General features: G+C 34.3%; 1 pseudogene across 1 annotated transcript in view; it reads left to right on the top strand.

Moving 5' to 3' along the window:
* Positions 1-2,208: 2,208 nt before the first annotated feature.
* The window catches only part of LOC149530998 (kinetochore protein SPC25 homolog), a 75,408-nt pseudogene continuing 49,806 nt past the window's right edge, over positions 2,209-27,810 (top strand). The window contains exons 1-3 of the transcript XR_016359052.1: positions 2,209-2,440; positions 2,592-2,657; positions 5,366-5,511. The product of XR_016359052.1 is annotated as a kinetochore protein SPC25 homolog (transcript). The remainder of the gene's footprint in view (positions 2,441-2,591; positions 2,658-5,365; positions 5,512-27,810) is intronic.

The following is a 27,810-nucleotide window of genomic DNA, read 5'->3' as shown; positions in this document are numbered from 1 at the left end:
TGTTGCAATTGACTTAATTAATGCGAATAGGCATTCTACAATGGCAGAATGGGGGAGTGGGATGATGTGAGTATGTTAATGTTAACTTTATTCTTCTAAGTTAAATTTGACAACCATCTACATGTCAAAAGTTTAAATCTTATTATAAATATAATATACTTTTTAAAAATAATTTAAAAAATTTCAAACTTTATTATAAATAGAATATATCTTTTAAAATAATTTAAGAAACAAATTATATTCTTTGGAGATATAAATTATCAATTTTTTAACAAATAAAAATAAAAAGTTAAAGTTAGTGAAAAATAAATGGAGATAAAAGAAATATAAATAGTTTTTAGTGCATTAAATTAAATTGTAATAATTTTGTAGTGGATATATCTATTGACATTTCTTTAGATAGATTTATTAAAGATATATATACTAGGTTTTATATATTTGATCTTTTATTATAAATATTACATTTTCTAAAATAGACATGGTAAATTTTTAACTTTATAATTTGTATAAATTAATTTTCTTTTTAATTGGATGAATCATTCGAAATCTTATATGCATATTGTAGCTTGAAATATTATATTTTGTAAATTAATTTTATCCCTAATTTGTGTTTTTTTAATATCTATCTTATTATTGAAATTCAAATTTTATTTTTGAATGAATTAGAATATATACACACACAATTAAATTTAAAAAATTAAAATCATGGACAAATATATTGTAGAAATTTTATTCATCCACTACTATCAATCTATAAAATAGTTATTTTTATTTTCTTTATTTCAAACTATAATGAACACATTATATTTTTTAAACTATAGTACCATTATATAAATATTATAATGACTATTGATTTATAATTTAAAAATACTATGTTGTGAACAATAAAATTATTATTCTAGTTATATCATATATATTTATATTATAATGTGTTTATTATACAAATAACAATTAATATTTTTGAAACATATAATAAATATAAAAAAATTTATAATTTTATTTTTATTAAAATTAAAACTAATACTACTTAAAATAAATACTAATCTACTAAGTAGCACTTGTTGCAATTGACTTAATTAATGTTGATAGACATTCTATAATGGCAGAATGGGGGGAGTAGGATGGTGTGAGCATGCTAATATTAATTTTATTCTTCTAGGTTAAATTTGACAACCATCTACATGTCAAAAGTTTAAATCTTATTATAAATATAATATACTTTTAAAAAATAATCTAGTAAATACCATATAAAATATTTATTTAAATTACAATATTTGGAGATATAAATTATCCATTAAAAAAAAAAAAACTAGCTTATATATTTTATATATATATAAAAAGTTCAAGAGTTATCCTTCTCGCGCCTATTTCATAAATTTCCTTAGTGCAATAGGTGCCTCAAGAAGGATAACTTTTGACTTTTTTATATATACAAAAATATATATAAGCTAGTTTTAGTCTAGACATATTGAAACTCATTTCTGTTATAATTTAAAACAATATATATTTAAAAGGTTTAACATTTTTTCCTATGGAATGTCATAGTATTATTTTTTCCATAATTTTTATAAAATATAAATTCATTTTATTTTTTCAATACAAAATTTCAATAATAAGCATGACAAATGCTCAACTATGAAATCAACCACATCTAATGTAACTTAATTATATTTAATTAATTTTTTTTTAATGAAATGAAATTATATATTATTTTTTCTCTCAAAATTTTTCTATTCAAAAAATTAAGAAAATTCGAGATTGTAAGAAGAAAATAATTAATTACTTTTGTTTAAAATATAAAATATATAAATTTTAGTATTTCTAAAACAAATTTGATTTGTTATAAGGTTTCTTGTTTCAATTTAGAACTTACTAAACTTTATCTATTAAAAACTATTTAAATTATTTTTTATATGAATTATATAATATATTAAAAAAAGGACTAAGCGTACACTTAAATGAACATCGATTTTTTTTCAAATGTCAAATTGTTTACAACCAAAGATACTTCCATTGTAGAAGTCTCTCGCTTAATTAAAATATTAAGTTAGTAAAAAACTCAATAAATGAAAATAAAAGAAATATAAATAATTTTAGATGTAGTAAATTAAATTATTTTATCTAGCCTACATTCAATATTTGTTAAGTTCGATTATTTTCTTCACCTATACATTCAATATTTGCTGAGTTTGTGGGAGCGCGGGTAGATATGCACTTCAAGTCATTCCAAATCTTTTACACTTAAAAATATATTTTCCCACCACGTAAAAATTCAAAATGCGCCTAGATGTGAAAATCCAGTATCGATCGAAAATGAATCATCAAAGAATTTTCAGAGACATGGAAGAAGTGCATCGAAGACTAGATCACTTGGAGTTCACCAGCATCCATTCTTTGGAGCGCTGTAAATGTACAGCTCGCGAAATTGCTCACAATCAAGGTTTTAGAACTTTTTTCACTTTGTGTTTCATCTTTTCAAGAAAAAAAGTACAGCAATGGCGCATCAGATGGCTTCGGCAATGTCTATGTCGTTTCTTTGCTAGATGTTTACAAGTGACGATCTTTCTCTTTCTTCTCTCGTTCTTTTACAGAAAAGATTAAGGAACTTGAAGCACATTTTGGCAAATTGGAGGAGACTTTTCTTCACATAAAGGCAGGTTAGTCATAATTCGTAACATGCCATCCATTTACCCTAGTTTTTCTCCATTATAGTTCAGCTAAACCTTAAATTGCAGGAATTTTTACCCAGATATTTTGTATTGGCCTTCTTAACTCATTTATGCTCATTAATACGGTTTCTGTTTTTCCTCTGATTCAACGGTCTTGGTGTTGGAAATTTGTTAGCTCCATCCTGTTGCTTGCCATCCAAACCCCTCTTTATCTCTGCTGAAGAGACACTGGAACAAAATACGAGACTTGGATAAATTTGTGGATGCATTTTAGGCTGTTGCAGATTTTAGTAGTGAATTCATTTAGCTGTTATGCATCTCACCGGGGTGCCGTTTCGGCAGAATGCTAGCGAGGATGCTAGTCTTGGGAACGTTAGGCATAATTATTACGCCTCTAGATCTTTGAATGTGGACAACAATGTTTTGCAATGTTTCCACGAAGGAGAGGTCATAAGGGTTTTCTATGCGGGTGCTGCCAATAAATCTTAGAAGCTATTTTGTATTAAAATGGCGAAATGTACTTAACTGCGAGTGCTGATCAGAAAAATTTCCTATCAGCAATTTTTAATAGAAATCAAATTTGTATAAAATTCCTGTTAAGCACGAAATTAGACATTAATTGCCAAACGAAGAAAATTATGCTTAGGTGTTCTTGTAAATATGCAACCCGATCAAAATGCGCAGCCAAGAAATTAGGTGCTCCTGTAGGAATAGGATTAAGTCTATATGGTATTAGGAAATACATTTGCAAGTGATGCTAATGAACACGCACATTTTTTTAATATTTGGGTTGATTTTAGAACGTCTGATATGTGCTTATAAAGCTTTTTATTTTCAACCACTCGGGTAACTATCAAATGCCTATAAAAAAACTAGCTAAAATGACTGAGCCACAACGCCAAATAATTCATCAGCTTTTAATGTTACTGCACATTAAACACATGACATTTTAGATCATAACATCTAGCAACTCATTTATTTGAATTTCTGCTCAAGATTGCATTTGTTCTTGTGACATTTTTAGACTCATGTCACAAGGCTATCTGAAGTTCAAAACAATTAACGATGTGACCCAACCTAGTCTGAGTGTGAAGTGTTTGTTGACTTTGGTAGAATAGTTATTCAGTATCTAAGCAAACAGAAAGAGCAGCTATACAGTTCAGTCTATAAGGGAACATTTTTTAATGGGAATTGGTTCACATGGAACCATTCTTTTTTTGAATAGATAGACCAGGGGTTAATGACAAGATTCCTTTCTGTCAACCACAAAAACAGACCAAGCAGAAAACTGTTCCTTGGGTCGATTCATTTCAGTGAAAACTTCCTAAAAGACAACATATTTAGAATTTACAATTGCAATGCATAAGTTTATTTTGTTTGAACTAATATTATTACCTATCGAGTATTGTTTGAAAGCTACACAAAGAAGAAATTTTAAAATGACAACGGGAAGGGAATGCTAGCAATATATATGAGTTCGAATTAGTATATTGTTCCCCAAGGAAAGAGCTTTCAAGTTAGATCTGTTTCTTATAGCTCTTCCAAGGAAGTGAGGGATAATATAATGCTTGCTCAGGATAAAATGTGTGATTTGTGTTTCACCCTGTTTCCTGAAATGCATTGCTTCTCTTTTCTAAATATGTTCTTGTGTAATTGATATCTCAAATCCTCATTTATCGTATGTAGAGTTCAACTTGAAGGTTTTGAAACTTGTTAATTCCTTGGGTAGCTCAAGCTATCTTTATCTTGTTTGCAGTAATGCTGAAGCATTTGGGTATTTCAAAACTTTGTCTACCCAAGCCGCTGACAAATTACGGATTTGCTTATATTTGTTTTATTGCCTTAACATGAAATGTCCTTAAAGTTCATAAAAATGACAGAGGTATGTTCTGTCCCTTGACTTCATCCCAAACCATCTAGCATTATGTTATTGACACACACCGGAATTCACTTCAGATTCCATTTGACATTTCAAAAAATGATGACCTTTGAACTGCATCTTTACACAATACAAGGTTCTTGAATTATACAGGAGGTTATTTGATTAGGATGCTAGCCTAAGGTTGGTATCCATTGAGTTTGTCTGTTTGTCCATCTTTGAAACTTAGGTTCGAAGATATCATAGAAGATTATTTGATTTGGGTGCTATAAGGTGATTATTTGTTAAAATTGGTTGGTGGTACAACCTTGATATTAACTTTATCCAGTCATCAATTGCCATTTGAAAACCAGTTGCCTAACATACAAATCTTCCATGTTTCTTAGAGGATAAAAGTTATAGACATTTGTATGATATGGTCCCGTGGCACCAAATCTTACTTTCAGGATCTTGTCTTGGGAAGGTTTCTAGTAATGCTAGTCTAGGAGTATCTTCCTATTTAAAAGAACTATGCTATCAATAAGGATAAAGTGGTTGTCAGTTTATTCTAGATCACAGCTTCAACTGTTTATAATTTTCACACGACAGGGCAGTGCCTATGTCGTTCCACATGGACTTTAGCATGGTACATAAACCAAAACCTTCATTTTCTATTATTTTTACACAGGTACATTTAAAATTTTAGTCTACACCTATTATTGTAACAGTAGAGTTTGTTTGCAAATAAATATTGAACTGGGACAATGGAATTGTACTTTGAATCACTGTGGAACATATGCTAAACTTTCTGTTGATTGCCAACTTGTTTATTTTGCAGTAAAAGGAAACAAATGTGAACAATGGCTGGCTAATGCCGATTCACTTTCTTCCACTAAGTCCAGAGTTGAAGACCTTAAGATGATGAAGTGAGAATTAAGTGCCAGGAGGTGTGAGCGTGAAATGATAATTCTGATCAGCTGACTGGTATGTGTTTTTAAATTTTACCTTTATTTGCAATTTTTTTAAAGTGAGAACAAGGGAGCAATACATTGAATGGCTCCTAATGCACAATACTTGCTGAAGGTTTTGAAAATGGTGCTGCAAGATAATTGAGCTTGATTGTGGGGGAAACAACATCAGTAAGCACACTTGAACTTGAATTGTATTGGGACAGGCGACCTTCCAAGATTTCCTAATCCTTCACCCTTGTGAACATCACCTAGATGCAATGTTAGCAAGAGATGGTGACATGTATTAGTATGGAAGAGAATATTGATACACCATTTTAAAAAAAGGATGGAGATGGTTGCTACACAAATATATATATATATATATATATATATATATATATATATATATATATATATATATATATATATATATATATATATATATATATATATATATATATATATATATATATATATATATATATATATATATATATATATATATATATATATATATATATATATATATATATATATATATGATTTTTTTTGTTAGGCAAGTGCTGCAAAGGGGGAGCTCCTACTGAATATAAATTCAACAAACATACCTTATAGGAGGGTTTACATGATTGCCAAAGCATGCTACAGTATGAAGGACAAACGGTTCTTTAGTTCCTTTAAGTGTTATATTTGATATGGCTGAGGAAGGCCGAGATTGTTTTACAAAAACTTCTAGAGCTTCATATATTTTAGAGATAAGCCTCAAAGTTAGGACATTGAGGCATTTCTCAATTTGTCATTGTTCTGAATAGCCTTATGTTGGAGATATCATTGATGTCCCTGCTAGGGTGCATGCAGTCATATATAGAGATTGAGTAATAAGGTCACCTTATTAAATCAGTCCACAACCACACATGGACCAGTAGTTTCCCATACATCTTCAAACCAAAAAGTCCATGCTGGTAGTGAGGAAATCACTGATGACGTTGGGATCATGGTGTTTACTGATGAAATTGGGATCATGGATATGCACTGACTAGGTTGGGATCATGGATATGTCCACTTCAAAGTAGGCACACCCCAATCACCTCCATGACCCCAATCACCTCAATGATTGCCATCTTTGACTCCAAGCATGAGATATTAAATGGTCTTTCTATTTGAGTTGAAACATCTTGAGGGGAGCAGCTGCAGGTCAAGCATTTGTTGATTACTTTGTCTGGCATTTGCAGGAACCATGACAACTAAACCAGACTGATATAAACTCTTCTGAGTGGGAGAATACAAGGGCATTCTGATAAAGAAACCACATCAAAGATTGCCCAGAATCTTGAGGATCATAGTGGAGTTGCAGGTCCATGATCATGATCAATTGTACTCTCCAATATAGCCCAATCACCAGTCTGAATGTAATTAATGCCATGGGAAATTTGTCATATTCATGATTTGATAGAAAGTCTGCCATCATATTAAATTCCCAAAACACATGCTGTAGGAAAAAATGATGGATCTGAGCAGAGAGCATATCCTATCAATTTTGTTTTGCAGCTTCTAGTTTGATATCTTTTTCGCTTTGACAACATTTAGCAAAGAAGGGCATCCACTTCAATATTGATGTGGTTTCTTCAATATGTAAATATTCGAGCTTAGCTTCATTAGCTGTGCTTAGAGGAAGACATGTTGAAGATGTGGCAATGCCCAAACGACAGTTCCCACTTTGTTTTCGATCACACACTCAGTTCATGAGATACCAAGATTACCTCTTGAGGCCCGATAAAATTAAAATTTCATTCTTCCTCTTGAAGGAGTTACCCATTTTATATTTCCATGTTCTTTGTGGGGTGCCACATGTTCTTTGTGGGGTGAAAATGCTCCAAGATAGCTTCAACAGGGAACATATTTTTGTGAACTATCATACCAATAGGTGAAATCCTTAGGGTGAGAGGAAAGGTTGGAGATGCCATATATGTATGTGTACTTTAAATTTAGAAAAGAATGATTATTCTATGGATAAGAAACTTCAAAAAATGTAAAATACTTAAAAGTAAAAAATAGAAATCAAAGGACTTAATAAGTCGATTCTGGGTATGAAATGCCCCAAATTGGATATTGGTTCAAATTGCCTTTGGATTCAAAAAGGATTTGTTTTTTCCGCATCGATAATGATTACTCCCATTGGCAATCAAATCTAACCGATTCCAATGCGATTCTTGAGATAATAGTCAACAATTCCAAGGTGGGTGTGACTTTACAAGGTATTAATTCAAACAAATATTAATCCTTCATAAAAGACACGACAAGTATTATTGTATGAAGGAACTAGACTGAAATGCATTGGTCAAGGCTTAGGAAAACAATCAATGCAAAGTAACAAATTTTGAGGTGCTGCATGGGCTAAAAACACAAGCAGTTAAACCAAAACAATTGTCTAGCAAAGAGCAATTGTGCCATTAACAAATTCCATGAATTGGCTGAATCACCTTCTCTAGAGATAATAAAATCGCTTGAGTTTTGACACAAATAAAATAGAGATATCAAATATTGTTTATAGGCAAGATTCCTGGGATATCACAAATATTTATGAAGACTACCCTTCAAAAGCACAATCTGCAAGCAATCACCTACACACACAGAGAGAAGCATGGGGCTTTTTCACCTATGCAAATAACTGATTATGAGATACTAAAATATGCACAATATGCTTGCATATATAGACAAGGCAATAGGTAGGAGAACATACGATATAAATTTGTGTTTCAATCAAACACAAGGATAGGTAGAGATCAACTATTGACAACTACACAACAATGATTAAATGCAAGGTAAACATCAATATACAATATTTAGCTAACTATATAATTATTGAATGACGATCCTTAAGTAAATTTAAGCACGAGTAGATAGGATAAATCCGTATTTAGTCCAACAAAATCAGAGATAAAAATAAAATTTATATCAACCCTTAAGTGGGTGTGCAATCAGACTCAAATGGCTGCATATGAGAGTACATCAGAACCATGCGTTTTCCCTCCCTTTGCTGAACTTAGTGCCATTTTATGCTTGGTTGTTTGAAGATAAAGCTCTTTTTTTTGGCTGATTATTTCTTTAGAGAAGCCCTCATTACTTTTGTGAATATTCCGTGTGGGTTATTAGTGAATCTTAGAGACTCCAAAACCTACAGTCTTTGTGTCAGTATATTAGATTGGATAGAGGCTAGTTGCAAACTCCCATTGGACTGATTTGTAGATTGAGTGAAGGAGGGGAATTTGACATTGGGACGAATTCTAAATAATCTTTGGAAGCAACCAAATCATTTTGACCACTGGGAGAAATGATGTAATCTTGTGATTCTGCATCAATCCACCAAGTGGGCTTACTACTTGGGGTATGACCTTTTTGATCTTTGTCAAATGAAAACTTAGAATGTTGAGGGAAATGAATAGGGGGAAGCATCTCTAACATTTGAATGTCTTTTTTCATTGTGAACAAGCGATCTTCAGCTCTTGTTGTTTACACTTACGGAGAATTTTGTTGGGGGATCTTGTGAACATGAAGAATTCTCATAATTAATTGTTTCCTTTGAAGTACAATGATACTTACTGTTGTGAGGTTTTCACACCATCGCCCCAAAATTTTTGGGGACCCCCCTTTTTTGGGCAAACCTTGGCAATTTTCGAGGATTTTTGGATTTTTTTTTGGTTGCCTTAGCAAGATTTGGAGTGGTCCAGAGATTTTCGATTTGAAAATCCTACACCTTGGATGCCTTCGGTCCAAGAGGGATTTGATTTGGTTTATTTTTCACTCGGTGCAAAAACTTGATTTTCTAGAACATGTGATTTTATCCTTAGGCCGAAAAAAATTCAAAAATAATTTTTTTTCGATGGTTAAAACAATATCTGGCAGGATAGACTTGCAAATTTTGGACTTAGATGGATTTTTGAAAATTTGAAATAATTGTATAAGCTTGAACATTTTCAAAATGAACTTGTTAGATTTAGTCATTTTGGAAAATCTTGATTTTTTTTTGGTGAAAAAGTTTTTTTTTTTTTAGTAGTGAAATTGAAATTGGAAATTGATTTTGACTGGTAGAAAAGGGATTTATTTTGTTTAAAAATTAGAATTATAATTGCAACATTGAAAGTGGACTAAATTGCAAAATCTCATTAATTTGATTGAAATTTTGCTTAGAAGATTTTAGAAATGTTAGGGCCCGTTTGGTTGATGGAATAGAAGGGGAATAGGAAAGCAAAAATAGAATATGTTTAATATTTTCTGTTTGGTACGCTAAAATGGAATTGAGAATTAGAAGACATATTCCAATTTTTTCCCCAAATTGAGCATATGTCTATGCCAAAAAATATCAGTTATTAGAATAGGCCATTCCTATTCCCTATCTTATTTTTCTAATTTGTATAATCTGTCGGGTCCGTGAGCATCCGTGAGCATAAGCATGAGCGGGTAGGGTTAATTTTTTTTGGAACAATTCAGGGTTTTGGGCCGTGGTTGCGATTGATTGTGAATTTCTGCGACATCTTACTCCATGTTCAATCTGGATTTTCAGTGCAATATGGTCTGGATTTTTTGTTCATTTTGATTTCAATCTACATAAATATAGGGGTCGTCTCATTTGTTTGAGTCCATCCACATTTGTTTGAATTTTTGACCTCCTCGTTAAAACCCTATGGCTGCCATTTCCCACGTCAAGCTAGTGCTTATGTCAACTGCGATAGTCACCCATGCCTAAGCATGGCGTCTCATACATCCTCGATAGGCAAATTACATCAAGCTGCATCTTTTCCCGTTGAATTCAGGTTTCTCATGGTGAGTTTGGTGTTGCTTTTTATCATTAAATGCTTGAGGATACGCTGCTATATATGGGGATTCTGAGAAACGTGACACCCATGACAAGGATTTGTAATGGTCTAATGAAGAGATGAAGGTACTTCTTCAGGAAGCTATTATTTGACAGTCACCACAAACCAATTGCAACCCAAGGTCCAGAGTTTCCAATTTTAACACATTGTTTGACAGTCACCACAAATGCATGACAACTCAAGGCCAAAACAAGAACTTTGAAACACAGAAAAGAGATTCACTCTATCGGGTGTTCTAGTCTGAACTATCTTGATAATAAATCATTCCAGATACTAAATTGTCACAAAATGCCTATTCATACTGCAACCTTCTTAGAAATGCTTTAAGAAAATTTAACCTTATTTTAATTCTAATTTTGTAGAACCAAACAAAGGATTAACATATTCTTAGTCGAATTCCAGGTGAACCAAACAGGGCTGGAATAAACATTTTCTACACCTATTCTCCATTCCCATTCTCATTCTAATTTTCTATTCTAAATTTCAATTCCTATGCCAGCAACCAAACGGGCCCTTAAGGAAAATTGGTGAATTGGAATGGAAAATTGATTTTAGCTTGCTAAAATTCGATTTTAATGATATTTTAATTGCCAAAACATTATTAAATTAGAATTTTGGCATCTCCTAGGCTTTCCTTGTTTCTATTTTGCAATTTTTGATCAAAACTAGCAATTAAATGGGCCAATTTCACTATGATTAAATAATTTTAGTCTTACATTTAAATATGGGCCATTAATGAAGGGACTAATTTAATTTTGTTTTCTCTCCAGGCAGGTCGGCCCACTTAGAGAGGCAAAAAGTGTAGTATAAGAGGGGCTTCCCCTCCTCTTAATTTCTCATTTTTTTTTCCTCCTCCTCCTTGGATGTGCGTTTTTCTTCTAGAGGCGAATTTCAGACTTGGGCGATTTTTTGGGGCAGATTTTCCATTTCTTGGCGGCATTTTTCTCCTTATTTGGGTGAATTTTTGCCCTGGGGCGATTTTGGAGCAGATCTGATTTTTTTCAGTTTGGGTATTTTTTTTTGAAGTCTGATTTCTCCATTTTTGGCAGCGATTTCTCTTTCTAGTTTGCGATTTTATTTGGTGAAGAGGCTATATGGTTCAAGGTCTGATTTTTGACGAGTGTGGGCAATTTCAAGGAAGTCGAAATTCTAATTTTTGCTAGGGCATCATATTTTGCAAGGAAGATTGAAATTTCCGAGATTTGATCTGAACTTGAAGAGGGACCGATTATTGGTAAAAGTAGATTTAAGGTAAAATTCTATTCATTTTTAGAGGTGAAGATTGGTTTTAAAGACGGATTCTATTCCTTATTCTTGCTTGGTTCATTTCTCTTATATTCTTCTTGCACTCATCGTCCACCACTTCATCATTTCCATTGATAGGTTGAGTTGGGAGATATAAGTGTAGATTTCATGATAGGACATTTGGAAAGGTAGAAATAAGCTAGACCACTTTAGGATTGAAGTTGGGAGATATAAGTGTAGTCCATTCTAAGGTAATGAAGAGGCAGAAATAAGTGGTAGTCCTATCCCTAGGTTGAAGTTTGGAGATTGATAAGTGTAGAGATAGGACTTGGAGAGGCAGAAATAAGTTAGATTCCATTGATACAAAGAAGGTTGGAGATTGATAAGTGTAGTCCATATCATTTAGAACGAAGAGGCATAAATAAGTATTTAGGATGGTCGATGTTCGTGCAAGCAAGAACCCAAAAGGAATGAATACCAAAAAAGACAAGGAAGATATGATGCCTAAGACCACCTTCCTCTCAAAAGTGAGGCGAATAAGTGATACCAATATTGGTATAGTGAACATGATATAGTTGAAGGACAAATTGAAGGAAGTACAATCCCCCATGGCAAAGAAGATCTACAAGAGCGGAATTGTACATGCGGCGACTTTCCCTCCTACCTTGCCTTGTCCGGAATTGGTAGTGGAATGTGCATCTCAGTTTGATACTTTTACTAAGTCCATCATTTTTGATGAAGGGAAGAGAGTGTTAGCCAATATTGACAGACAAGTGGTCGAAGAAGTATTTAATATTCCCCAATAGAAAATCATGATAGTGGTAATGATGGATCAGGCGGCTAAGTTATTTTAGGATAATCAAGAGGCTTATTTCATTCATTTAAAGCATAATTGGTTGCACGAAGGCAAGAAGGGAGTCAGCAAGTCATCAAAGCTCACCAAGTCAGATTTTAAATCAAAGTACGGCGATCTTATTGTACTTCTCAGCTGAGTCATGGGCGTAGCTCAAGGTATGCAATTCAAAAACTGAATGTACGACTTTATTGATGAAATTGCAAATGGAAAGAGAAAATTTGATTGGGCTAGAATCATAAGTGAAAATTTAGAGCTGCAACTTAGGACATGCAAAATCAAAACCAATTCTACATGGGGTCATATCTTTTCTATCTGTTTGCGAGACTATATGAAAATCTTGGACTTAAGGCATTAGGAGTGATTGGCAATGGGCCGGGGCAATGTTTGGTGCATGAGTGCTATCCATAGCTTCATTTGCACAACACCAAAGATTATAAGATGTTTTATGATGCCTTTGCCATGAAGATGGTAAGGATATTACAAGGGACACTTGCTAAGAGGCTCTCATTGGAAGCATAAGTAAAAGTTAAGAAGTATGGGAGTTGGTTCATCCAATTTTCACAATTTACATACATTAGAATGGTAGGAAGTACAGTTTGTCCCAAGAGACTTCCAAGGTACCCACTCGACATGATACTTTTGAAGGAGTTGGCTAAGCAACTTGAGCATTATGACAAGATGAAACTTAAAGGTGAGACAGGGATTACCTTCTCATTTGGAATAGGCAATGATACTTGCCCCAATCTTGTCGCCTTTGTAGTTGTAGAGAAAGAATTAGAATGGTATCATCTAGGATGGTATAGAGCAAGATAGGGATTCGATCCCAATGTTCTTATCAAGGCATCTCACGAAAACACATTTAAACATATTCCTATTATAGAAGATTTCTGGGCCAATGCACAGGATGCCTTTCATGTGAGGAAGCTAGCTTTCTCAAGGTTGTCAGTGAGCATGATGAGGGTGATTAGATGGAGAGGCCTTGATATTCCTGATCAATTGGAAGATGATGAAAATGTGCTAAGAGAAGATTATGATACAGTGGATGGAACAAAATTGGGTTCACTGGATTGGGATGATCATTAGGATCCTTCCTTAGAGGCAGTTACAAGGACAGTTGATCTACATACTCAGTCGTGGTACAATGAGAAGTTAAGGCAATTACAAAATCGGAAGGTACGCCTTACTTATGAGAAGATGAAATCGGAGGAAGGTCTACTGGAGTTAGTCGGACAGAAAGGCGAGGGCAGTAGCCAGCAACAAAGAACAATCAAGAGCAAGAAGAAAGGTTTGGAGATTGAGAAAAGTAAAGAACATTAGGAACCTCTAGCAAAGAGACGAAATGTAGCAATGTCAAGGAGAGCATAATTGAGGCTAGGACCTGAGAGATTAATACAAGTAGACAAAGGGTCTTGGTAGAGGTGAGTTTTGATTCAGAATCATGTGGTTATAGTGACAGTACCAAGTAGTCTACTCTCTCGGAGAACCAACATAGAGATGATGTGACAATTACTAGTGAAGAAGAGGATAGGCCAATTGATATTGAGGAAATAAGCCAGGCGCTCGAGGCTGTTGGTGATGCTTTGCTAGTCGATACGAATCTAGATTTGGGGAGATGCACTGCACTGCTATGGTTAAGGCAAATGCTTATGCCAAGAGGCAAGGTGGTGACTGCCCGGATAGTTGAAGATATTCAAGGGTTAGTGGAAAAGGAAGATAGTGAGAAACAAAAACAAATTGCAAAAACAGTGGCAAAGGTAATTAGAAGCGACGATGAGGCTCACCGAAAAGTTTGGATTGCTACACCAAAGGTTAGCAAGGCAGTAGACGAGATTGTAGCTCAGGAGTATGAGATAGTTGAGCATAACTTGGGAAGAATCACATATGACATGGAAGGTGAGGAGATACAGGAAGGCATGGTTACAATTAGAGAAATGTCAAGGAAGGCAAACGAGAGGATTGCAAAGTTAGAGGCTGAAAACAAATATTGGAGGGATTGCGAGCCTATCCAACAGTTGCATCAGGCAGCCCTTCCGCAAGACAGCGGGAGCAACATAGACGAAATATCTGCTCAGTTGCATGAAGTCAAGGATTGGATCCATGCTATAATTCAAGATGGGTAAAATTTCTTGCCTTCCTTTGTCTTGATATTAAGGTCATTGGTGGCTATTAGGACTTGTCCATTCCCAGGCTACAAGCATTTATCGAGCTACCAGAGAGATATTTGGAGAGATCCAAGTTGGTAGATGGAGGAACGAGTACGGTGGAGTCTTGGTTTGTTGCCTTGATCGTTAGATTGAGGATACTTGAAGAGATACGAAATGAGATTGTACAACATAGCCAGAGCGTTGACACTTCCATTTCAACCATGATGAGTGATGTTGGGGCTGCACTTGATTTTGAACATATCAAAGAGGGGGGGGTCAGTAAGATAGAATTTGGATCAAGTTTGGATGAGTTGGAGAAGGTTGCCATCAAGAAGAAACATTTGGGTACCTTGCCTCCCTCAATGCCTTTATCGGATATGCGAAAGAATATGAGAAGGATCATGACAAGACACTACAAGCAGCGAGCAAAATGATGAATTCAGCGGAGCTCAAGATGAAGCACACGCTTTGCCCTCCCATGAAGGAAGTCAACGACAGGCTAGCCAAGTTCATTGCCTTGGCTAAAAAGATGAAAGAAAATGGCAGGATTAAATTAGATCATTTGATGTAAGCCCAAGTGGCAATTTCTCCTTTCTTTTGGGTAGGATAGGTGTCTGATTCTGATTGGCTACCATTTTGGTGCCTTCTCATTGGTTGCCACTTTTCCTTTTTTCTCATTGGTCCATTGATGAGGTGGTGTCTTCTCATTGGTCGATGGGGTGGCAACCCTAATTAGGTTTTGTAGGATCTAATGTAGATCGTTGATTTTGCCTCTTAATCTCTACTATTGGTTGTAATTTTGGTCCCTATATAAGGCCATTTGCTCTCATTTGTAAAAGGGTTGAAGAAAATTGTTGCTTACCAAAATTGCCTCTCTTTATCATTGTTGTGACTTGCATGGTGATTAAGAACATTTGGTGTTATTGCATGGTTTCTACTTCCAATAGTTAAAGTTAGATTCCTTTGAAGTTGTTAATGTAGATTTCATTTCAAGAAAGTTTTTAAGTAAAGAGTAAGAATAGATGGATAGTTGCATGGTGATATTAGTGGATGTTTGATAGAGATCTATAAACTAGGTCACTAGCATCCTAGCGGCTGGTGAGGAAGCCTTGCGTGGTAATCTAGTTTTGTTTTCCCTTGAATCATTGCATCTATGGAGGTAGAGCCGTTGGTAAACTTTCATCAGATTCAATCCTCGTCCATTTGCTAATCTTTCCATTCATAGGAGCAAGAGTAAGGCAACAAGTAGTATAGTAGTTGGAGTTCAATCGAGAAGGAAGTTAGGAGAAGCATCATTGGTTGATACACCCTCCATTATCATCACCAACATTATTTGGTGCTCATGTATTTTACAAAGCTAGATGCATCACCATCACACCAAAAGTCCGAGTTATCTTCGAATGAATAACGTAAGGCCGCCTACATGATTAACGAGCAAATCACATTATTATAACTGAGTTAGTATCCACAGGTGTAAGGAACATTGGAGTTTTTCTCATGTCTTCATGAGTATTTACTTTTCAAGAGAGAGATTGAGTGTTTGATATTCCATATCAAGTATTCAATTGCTATACGTTATGTAGTGGTACAAAACTTACATCAACACTTACCTATGCCATTCCAATGGCTTGAAGACTCAATTTCCCAAAACTTTTGAGGTAGGCAGGGTAAACGCACCTTGAGTAGAACATTGGAGAAAGTCTTTGTCGGCAAATTGAAGGAGGGGCTAAGGTTTGATGCGTAGATTATTTCCATTTGAAAACCAGGGACTAGTCTTAAGCACCATCTTGTTTTCATTGAAGGACTCAAATTCAATTATTAAGAAACCCCTTGTGCAGGGGTGAATATCTATTTCTTCTTGCATACTATCTTTCCAATATTTAGTGATCCAAGAGTGGAGGTTGCAAAGTTTAGGCCAAGTCTTCATGACCCTACAAATGAGAGTGAGTTGCAAGAATTCTTCCCTATCATGTATAGATCCTCCCAAATAAACCTCTTAGACTAAATCAATGAATTTGAAGGGAAGAGAGCTGTTCAAGTTTCTCTTTCAACCAAAAGATGAAGGGTTTGAGGCTAGAGCAATGTGTTAGGGCTTGTATGCATTGGTTTGTATGTTGGCATTCATGTAATGTCCCCAATTCCTCCATTTAGAAGGTAGGGACATTGTTCTAGAAACCTTAATAGTATTGATTATTTTCCAAAGTTTCCTTATGTTTTCCATCATATTCTTTGATATCTTCCTTTTTAAATTTGTTTTCCATTATATACCCAGTCCATTTTCATCTCAAAAGACATGACCGATCAAGAGAAATTATTAATATTAGTTTAACAATTGTTCAACTATTATTATATTTATAATTTAGATTACATCATATTTTACCTTTGATTAATAAGGTATTATGCTTGTTTAACATTATCTTATATCACCTTTTTTAATAGTATTATATTTTATTATAATCATCTTTTATTATGATATTCCTTCTTGTTATTATTATAATATATTTAATAATAATGTTATTATAATACTATAATAATATTATAATATTATTATCATATTATGCTTTCTTGTTAATTATTCCTCCTTGGCTACTATCATATTATAATATTATTATCAACATAATTATTATAATATTATGTTCTCTTTTAAGATTATAAAATTTATTATTTCTTTGACTCATTATATTATTGAATTTTATTGGAAAAATAGGGAACATGACAATCCACCCTTCCCAAAATTGCTTGTCCTCAAGCAATTCAATATTCTCTGCTTGTGATTTGATCGATGCATCCCGAAATAATAATTTCACTTTGATTAGAATGATAATATTACCAACAACTTATTAGAATAAATTTATAACTATAAACATGTTAGAGTTAGAACAAAATAAAAAATTGAATACTAAATTAAAATACTCAAAAAAATTCAATGACACTTATCTGGATGTGTTGCAACATATTTGTACTCTCGATTGTGTTAGCTAGATCCACGATGAGTCCTGATAATCAATCCTTGTAATCTTTGGTAGGGATTTTATCTCTTCCAAATCTTAAGGATACTCTTCCAACCTGCATTCATAATCTTTAGGGGAGACTTTATCTCACCTCACTATGGATATCTCTTTGGGATAATCCCTCTTTATAATCCTTAGGAGAGACTTTATCTTATCCTAAGCCCTTATGGATATCCCTTTAGGAGTATCCATCTCTATTTAATCCTTAGGAGAGACTTTATCTCGTCCTCGGCCTCTATGAGTATCCCTTTAGGATGTACTCATCTCTATGATCCTTGGGAGAGACTTTATCCCATCCCAGGCTTGTATGGATGTCCCTTTAGGACTATCCCTCTTTATTTAATCCTTAGGAGAGACTTTATCTCACCCTAAGGCCTCTAGAGATCTCTGATTAATCACTTGATAAAGACCCCACCTTTGCCAAGGCCCTCTGTCATATGCATATGTTGATTCTCACAATATATAGTTTCTCTCTAAAGAAACTAAGCTCAAATTGGTAGTTTCTCTCTAAAGAAACTAAGCTCTTATTCAAGAATTTTATCATCTTTATTGCTTATTGCATTCTGAGTTTCTCTCTAAAGAAACCAGATATTTCATAAACTTTTATGCAAAACTCTCCATGTCTTAATTTGAATGTTTACTCTGGGTTTCTCTCTAAAGAAACCGAACATTCAAAGATTGCCTTATTTTGGTACCTGACAAGTAACGTGTCTCTGCAATATACTTGTCTTCTTGGGCTTGTGTAATGTTTGCTGATTACCTTCAAATTGCTTCATATGGTTGTTCTTCTTATGCTCTTTTACTCATACTTCTCAAATTGCCACTCATACTCTTGTTTTCTTACTTCTCATTATTATTATTATTTTCTTATACTTCTCAAACCAAATAGCCTTTATTTATATTCTTTAAAAATGAATACCTTTTCATTATAATCCCAGCTTTTGTTTTAATTAATTTCAATAACTGTTTCACTAATATTATTTTAGCTTCCCAATCATAAATTCTGTCCAAACCGTTTGAAACCCTTATCGCTGCTGTAGCATATTATGGCTCTCATTGATTGAAGTTTGGTAAAACCTGCTTGTCATTATCATACGCTGCTGTTGGGAATATTTTTGGTATTAATCTTGTTTGCTGCTTAAAGGTATTTGCTGTCCATACACAGTACATATATTTTAATCTCCAAAGCCACAGTATGCTCAAAAATAAAAACTGTATCATCCCAATAATCTCCACCTCATATACTCTAAACTGCTTGACAAGTTTGACTACCATATCAGCGCTGGAAAGTTCAACTGGGCATTTATTTGATTGCTTTTCACACCAAGCTGCTCCTGACACCTTCTCCAGCGATTCATTTGCAACCTTTAATAACTTAAAAACATGGCCAATACTGACCATGCAAGTTGTTTTACATGGGTCGCTAGTTTGTGTTATACACTCCAATGGGCTGTGTATAAATAAGAATTTGAATTTCTTCATACTTCTGCAATTACCTTGCTTCACCATCGCTGCAAGGTAGGATATATATTGATCGCTGCTTTCTCTTTGCCGTTTTATTATTCTTCTTCTATCTGGATTATATTTCCACAAACTGAATTATCCCTCTATATTTCTCTTTAGTCGCTCAATACAATTCATATTCAGAAAGAAGTATATATGCTATGTCTTTTCTTCCGTACTCCTTAACGACACTTTGATATTATTGACGCTAGAAACTCATAGGATGGCAGGATTATGCTCTGAGACCACTATAATGTCTCCAGTTCTTCCATTTAGAAAGTAGGGACATTGTTTTAGAAACCTTAATAGTATTGATTATTTTCCAGAGTTTCCCTATGTTTTCCATCATATTCTCTGATATTTTCTTTTTTAAATTTGTTTTCCATTATATACTCAGTCCATTTTCATCTCAAAAGAAATGACCGATCAAGAGCAATTATTAATATTAGTTTAATAATTGTTCAACTATTATTATATTTATAATTTAGATTACATCATATTTTACCTTTGATTAATAAGGTATTATGTTTGTTTAACATTATCTTATATCACCTTTTTTAATAGTATTATATTTTATTATAATCATCTTTTATTATGATATTCCTTCTTGTTATTATTATAATATTATTATAATATATTTAATAATAATATTATTATAATACTATAATAATATAATAATATTATTATAATACTATAATAATATTATAATATTATTATCATATTATGTTTTCTTGTTAATTATTCTTTCTTGGCTACTATCATATTATAATATTATTATCAACATAATTATTATAATATTATGTTCTCTTTTAAGATTATAAAATTTATTATTTCTTTGACTCATTATATTATTGAATTTTATTGGCAAAATAGGGGACATGACAATTGACAAGGGATAGGTTGTGATGCACTATAGTCTCCTGAGAGAAATGTAAACTTCACCATTTTGTTGTGCCTCCCAATTGGATTAGGGCACGAATTGATTGGATTTTCAAAGACCTTTACAACCTTATGGGTGGAATGCTTTGACCGACATATCACTCTTGGAAGCTCTATCATGCCAGGTCCTTGAAGCTCAAGTTTTGAAGCTTCCTTTTGTCGTGGTTTAAATGGCTGGCAAGAAGGAGGGCTTGTTGAATTTGCATCTGGGACAGTGCAATAGTAGGACCATGAATCTTGTGTTCACACACGACTACATTTGATCAGAAAGAAACAAACTTTTATGCTAGTGCCCTTGCTTTGTAGGGAACAAAAACACAACTACAAGGAGAGGGAGAATGAAGAGGAGTTGTCGTGTTAGGGTAGATCACCAATTTTTATACAGTTATGACATTAATTGCTAACATTATTGATTTAGATAGTACTCTATTAATATAGTTTATTCTAATATAATTTAAAAAAATTATATTTTATTATTTTCATATATTTGTGTATGGTTATAATTATAAATATAAATTTTATATGTTTTCTTCACTTATGTACCCAAAATGAACCCAACTTTCACGAAACATATTGCCATGCCCACGTATTGTGTTCATGTACTTTTATTCATATCCATACCCTATTTAGTGGTGTTGGCATTGTAATGAGGAGATTCTTAGCATTATGATGAGCGACGTTCAGATTAGTGAAGAGGTCAAATGCAATGGTGTATTTTGTTGTCATTGATGGCAACTCAATCATATCAAGTGAATGGGGCGACCTATAAGTCAAGATGACGATCAGTAAGTAGTGTACTTGATTGACAGAAGGGAAAAATCAGCTAAGTCTAGTGACCGGTAGACATGAAGACTTACAACACAAGGCTATTGTGGTAGTGATCAGAGTACTGTAAAAATTAGGTGGTGTAACCATTAGTACTACATCTACATGATTATGAGGAACTAAGGATCGCAACTCAAGAGGATGACAAGTGAGTGATGATCTCAAAAGTAGATGTAGTTAGAAAATGAATAGTTTATGTTTTTGAGTTACTGATTTGGGATCAATGCTCGGTGATCAGTATGAGCAGTTGGATGAGATTCGATAATACCGTGATGTGTCATAACAGATGAGGATATGTTGAGATGGTAGTTGGCGAAATGCATGGATGAGAAAGATTCGAGAAGTTTGGAATTGGTCAAACACGTTTTGACTGTTCTTGGAGAAATAATATGTAAACCCTAAAACAATCGATGTAGTCAAGGAAAATGTATTATGCTATCGAGATATGTGAAATGAATGTGGTCAATGAGCGCCAAGGGTGAATTTTGAATGAATGGTGATGATTAAGAGGCAAAAATGATGCTGCCATAAAGGATTGTCTTAGTATTGTAAAATGATGTTGCAGAGTGTTTGATGAATTTGGTCATGAGATTGTGGTGTGTTAGTGTTGAGATCGAAGCAGAGTGCGAAGGATGAACAAAGAACAATGTTAGAGTGCATAGAACAAATTGGATTCGACAAGCATAGAGTGCTACATCTAGATTAATTAACTTGTTTCCTAATGGTTATAGTAGGGGAAATCCCTTAAGTGGGTGGACCTTAACTAGTGTAGTTGTATAAATCCTTTAACATGGTGGACACATAGAAGGTGTTCTAAATCCTCTAGTGAGGTAGATCCAAATAGATCTATTTGTACTCCTAATAGTGTACAAGATCACTCCTAACAAGGTGAAACCTCATAAAGGAGATTTGTAGCTCCTAACAAAGCAAACCTATTCACTGCATTAAAAGGCTTGTGGGTGTCATCCCCACCATGGTTTTATCCTAGTTGAGGGTTTCCATTTACAAAAATCATTGTGGTATGTGTGATAATTATGTGTATGTTTGATGTTATTTACTTTTACTGCATTGCATTAGTTGTTAGTTTTATGTTTTGGATGTTGCTGTTAAGGTCAATTTGAATATTGGTTGAAACAGTAAGCTACCTATTTGTACTTATTCATCCCTCCTCCCTCTCCGTACTTCTAAATTCCAACAATTAGTACCAGAGTTTTGGTCCTCTAGGTGAGAAACTCAACTACTTGAGGAAAATCTCCCTAAGAGGCAATATGGAGAGATACAGGTATGAAAGGCAACTTGAAGATGCAAACAAGGTGATCAAAGAATTGAAGAATAAACTGAAGAGTTCACTGTAAAGAGGGAGGAACTGAGTGAGCAACTAAGTAAAAGTCATGAGGTCATTGAGCAACTGTTAGAAGCTAATGGATCTGAAGAATTAGAAGAGGCAATGACAGATCTGATGAATGATAATGAGAAGCTGACCAAGGGCATTAAGAAACTGAAAAAGGAACTTGAAAGTTAGGTCATTAGTGTGTGTAAAAACCTTGAAGGTAAAAGAGTTGTTGAGGATGCAAGGAAATATGCTGAAGATGCCAAGAAGGTTATAGAGGATCCACTTAGAGAAAAAGAAGAAGAGCTTAACAACGCAAGACAAGAAATGACATTACTACAGAGGCACATGTAGGATGTTGTTGAAGAAAATCTACAAGTGGTAAATGATAATGAAAGACTGAGGGAAGAAAATGAGAAATGAATTGAATATTGAAAAGAAAGCTAATGAAAGATTAAATAAGCTTAATGAGAGTTCCCAAAAGCTTATTGAACAACTAAACAATTAGAGGTGATACAAAGACAACTGATTTTTTTTACAAAGCACAAAGCACTTTTGAAGCTAGAGAATCATTAAAATCTAAAGAGACTCAACAAGACTTGAAGGTACGGACAAGAAATACTGGAAGAAACCTAACAAACCTCTATGTTTCAATTGTGGAAAGATTGGTCATACTGCAAATGTTTGTAGGAGCTGGTTGTTAATCACTAAGCCTCATGCATTTAATGGGCACTGCTATAATTGTGGAAGCTATGGTCATGCTGCATATGAATGTAGATCTAGTATTAGCAGTAGATCAAATGGAATTAGTTATGATGGTCACTGTTATGCTTGCAACAATTATGGTCACAAGGCTGAAGATTGTAGGCCTAAAGCAAATAGCCCTAGGTCACCTATCAAACCAATAATACTTATAGAAGGAAATGACAATTCAATGTCACATGCTCAATTTTGGAAATTATGGACATTTAGCTGTGAACTGTAGGATAAGAACACAAAGAGGAAATGTTGGACCTTGGAAATCAACTAGTATGGCATGTTTCCATTACCATAAATCAGTCATCTTGCTAGAGATTGCAGGTTAGGCAACTGGTCATTCAATCAGTGAGATGATAAGAAAGGGAAGAAAATTGTCAAAGTGGAGGAAGACAGAAATGAAATGAAGAAGACATGGATGAAGAAAGAGGTCACTAAGGAAGAAGGAAAGCTATAAGAGAATGAGCCATCATCCTCAAGTATGATGGGTTCATCATTGAACTAAGTTAGAATTTTGTTTAGGGCGAGCATTTAAAAGAAAACCTTTCACTGATCTTTTAAAGGTACGAGCTGTCATATAAATCTGGATAATGAGATGTGTTGACTAAAGTTTGATGAATTTTCAAGGTCATATGCAATTTCAAGATGATAACAATAAAGGTTCACGCTTCAACTGATGAAGTGAAAAGGTGTAATGGATAAATAGTGTTAACTGATACAAAAGTATTGTTTTACTGTTTAACAGTGTTGGGTGGATATTTTGCAACTGACAGTTTTGGGTAAAAATCCAGTCGCAAAATAGGATGACCAGCCACAACGTGTGAGACAGAGTCTCTCCTACCTTGAAGGGAAGGCTCCCCCTTCTCACCGTTCCTTGGATCAACTCAAGGTAAGCAAGAAGTCCAGAGATTTTATAAAATGAGTGTTATCAATATCCTTTCTTCTTATCTTTCAAGAAAGAATCCACTTACTCGTAGAGTGAATAATGGGTAGGGTGAATCTCTAACTACACTTCTATCAAGAGCTGGAAACAGTGATACCGATAAACCTTCACTAACTCAAAGGCTAGCTGAAAATGCACCGGCTTGGCTCTAAGTCCGGTCGTACTTCTATATGGAAAGTTTTACAATTTGGGCACAAAGACTCCTAAAGTAAAGGTAACTTAACTATTTTGCGAATTAAGAAGAAAACATAAGCTATAGACAAAGCGTTTAGCTATATATTCCCACAATTGCTCCTAGTCAAAGTTCTGGCTCCAATTGCTTCTTAACTTTTTTCTATTCAATTCACGAGATACAATTACCAATAACACAAGATAACATGAATCAAAGATACCTTAAATGAATTATGGACAAAGCTTATAACTCATGCAAGTAATGCTCACTTAATCAAAGTTAAGTCCCAAATGCTCCTTTGTATTCACTTTCTCTCAAAATAATGCTTACACAAATGAAGTTTTGCTAGCACAATTTCTCCAGAGCTCTTTTGCATAAAGATAATGATGATTTTACAATTAAGGGGCACTCCTTTATATAGGCACATGAGTGAAGGAAAAGGTGGAGGAAAAAGTGGGAGCAACTCAACCAACTTTGACCAAGTCCAACTACAAAAGAAAATAAAAGGTTACATGCAATTGCACATGCAACTTGCATTACATGTAATTACACTTTTTCATGTAATGCATCTTTTACAACTACTAACATGAAATAAAACCAAAAACAACAATTTTAAAGATTGTTTCTCAGTGCCTTGAATTTGACAATGATGTCATGCATTGTGGGAAGATCAACAATTTTCATAGTCTTCGATATCTCTTCTACTCTCACTGCATTTTCATATGCTGATTGCACAACTTTGGAATATGCTGCTATAGTAGTTAACAAGTGTTTTGTCAAAGATTTATACAAGACAAACTTTTTCATCGTGAGCGAACCAAAATTTTCAGAATCTACATCAGCATTGATCCTGATTGTATATTCTGATTTTACTCTCTCTACTGCAATAAGATTACTAGATTCATCAGTAACATGGCATCCCATCAACTCTAAATCACAAGTAACACTTGTTTCAAGTGCTTGACAATCTCCACAGGCCATCTACAACTTTGTGATCAACTTCCTCAATGTTTCCTCCTTGTAACCAATGAGTCCTTGAAATCTAAAGAACATTTCACATGACAGAAGAATGTCACATGAGACTAAGGCATCCAGATCGAATTTTATCATTTCATCCCAATCATCGAGGATTTCCTTCAAGTTATCCGCTTTTTGAGTCAAAGAAGAGATTAAGTTTTGCTCCATTTCATTCATCACTTTGACACGCCTAAGAATTGCAAATGTCTCTGCGATGTCTCAAACTCCTTCAAAAATAATTTCCTGTATCTGAGACTTAGCAGCCTCAATCAACTTTCTCTCCTTAGATGTTTGAGACATAACAACACTCTGAGAAGATTGTTTCTGGATGATCTCATTCAGACGAGAGACCTCTTGTTTCAGTTGATTTTTCTTTTTCCAAAGCTCATGATTGCTCTTTGATACATTAGCCAATGCATCTTGAGCATCTTGCAAACAACTCAAATGTGATTTCTTTCCGATTTCAACCTTAGTAAACTTGTAGTCAGAACGAGTAAGTTCCTCAGCAGGTTTATCTCCCAAGGGGTCAGCAACCTCAACAAATTTGGTTTTATCATAATCAACCATAATCTTGGAAACAATCTTGTCTTTCAAAGATTTGGATTTGGTCTTCTTAACAAGAAGATTGTCTAGAGGAACAACCACTTTCCTCCTCTTTGTTGTTATTTTACTCAACCATGTAGGCAGGCTGAAATTTTCATCCGCAGAAGCAGGTACAATGGAAACCATTGACATTGATCCAGATTGTATTTTTGTAGTGATCGAGCAAGATTCAGTCTGTACAATTAAAGGCATAGGAACATGTTGAGAAGACTCCGTCATGAAAAGCTCAAATCCTGTCAAAGATGTATCAAGTTGGGAAACTTGACAACTGGTAAGAGTTGGAAAATCTTCAAAGACATTTGCTAAATGATCATATTGTTCATGTGCAGGGATGCAAGGAGCAACAAAAGAAATAGGAATAGCCATGATATTAACCTCTGAAGTTGGAATGGAAGGAGTGAAAACAGTGGAGAATGAATCCACATCATCATCAACCTCATGCAGAAAAGGCTCTTCATGTATAGAAGATGTCAAAGCTTGTGTAGGCTTTGGAGGAGATATGATCATAATTTCCCCTTCTTCATCTGAATCTCCTTTATCAAATTCTGTTTCCAATTCCTCTTCTAATTCTTCCATTGATTCTTGAATTGGTTTCGGAACTTGAGATGAATTAGCTCCTTTTCTGCCCTTCAATTTGAATTTGAGGGAACCTTTAGCATTAGAGGATGAGGCGCCATTTTTCCCTGTGATTTCCAATTGTGACTTCTAGCCAAGAGGACCAAAACTTCCACAATCCAAGCCCATCTTAGGATTTACTCCTTTAAGGCCTTTACTTTTAAACCATTTGTTGGTGTTTACTAAGATGGATTGAAATCTATCCATGATAGATGTACCTTCCTTTTGCTGCCATTGAATAGGAAAGAGGTACTTCTTATCAAAGTCGGCTTGATGAAACTCCGGATCAAGGATGTTGCCATCATCTTCAACTTGGTAATTTGAAGGAATTTACAACATGGCAAAATCAATTATCTGTTGCAGGGTTAATCTGTAAGTAGTCCATCTTCATGATGTCAAGTTCTGTCCTCATATCTATCCATATGCCTTCGATGCAATGAACATGAGTGTAGGCTCTTTTCATTTGAGAGTTTTTCTCTCGGTATTCAAAATTAAATATGGCCTTGAACTTCTTCAAGGTGATCAATTGCAACGATGCTTCCATGTTCTTTGCTTTAGGCACAAAAATGATTGAATAATTGCCAATAGCCAAAGGTTTAGTTGAGGTAATGCCAAAACTAGGCCTATGCAAAGCATGCTGATCGTTCTGCATGTCCATGAGCTGTCTAGCTAGCTCTATCTAGATGATTTGATTTGTAGCATACCTAGGTATGGTATACGACTCACCTTTGAAATATACAACTCTCAAGTATGTAAAAGTTGGAAACTGAATAAAAATACAATTGTATTGATTCACCTTCTCCCATGTTGCATCATGTACTCTTTCGACAGATAACTATTTATTGAACAAGCACCGAAAATGCCCAAAGAAGACATTTTGAACTCTTCTATAATGAAATTTACTATTTGCCAAAGTGATCTAGTCATAGTATTCCCAAATAGGAACCCAAAGATGATCTCCCTTGGTTGAAAGACCAGAGAAAGATTCCATGGCAGCAACAATGTAAACAAGATAAGAATTCATATAGAAGAGTGTTGATGTTCCCACATTGCATATTTGTTGGCAAAGTATATTACTGATGAGTTCTGCCCAAAAGATGTGTTTTTTATTCTCCATGATTTGAAATATGAACTTATACATCCATGATTCAAAATTAGTAGAATCTTTAAGGCTACAAATCCTGCTGAGAAGGATGATGAGATTCTTATATTCTTGTTTAAAATTAGACCAATGAACAGTCTTTGGCCATTTGAATAAAATGCTTCTTTTATTGTCTGACCAGTAAAGGTTGACACACTTCTGATAATCGCACTTTTGCCCATTCCAACATGCCAATGATGATTCTTTGGTCAAATCAACACATTTTACTTTATGTGGAGCCTTGAAGATTTGCTCAATGACCTTAGTATCAAAGCTAATGATAACTTTGCCGTCAACATCTTTGATAGTCTTCGTCTTGGGAGTAAATTGCCGTGCACATACGAGAATGAAATGAGGTT

Source organism: Cupressus sempervirens, chromosome 11 (assembly GCF_028749045.1).
Source record: "Cupressus sempervirens isolate cs-2001-9-10 chromosome 11, ASM2874904v1, whole genome shotgun sequence".
NCBI classification, from domain to species: Eukaryota; Viridiplantae; Streptophyta; class Pinopsida; order Cupressales; family Cupressaceae; genus Cupressus; species Cupressus sempervirens.
Note: the sequence above shows the minus strand (reverse complement) of the source record. Positions and strands in the feature narration are given on the sequence as shown.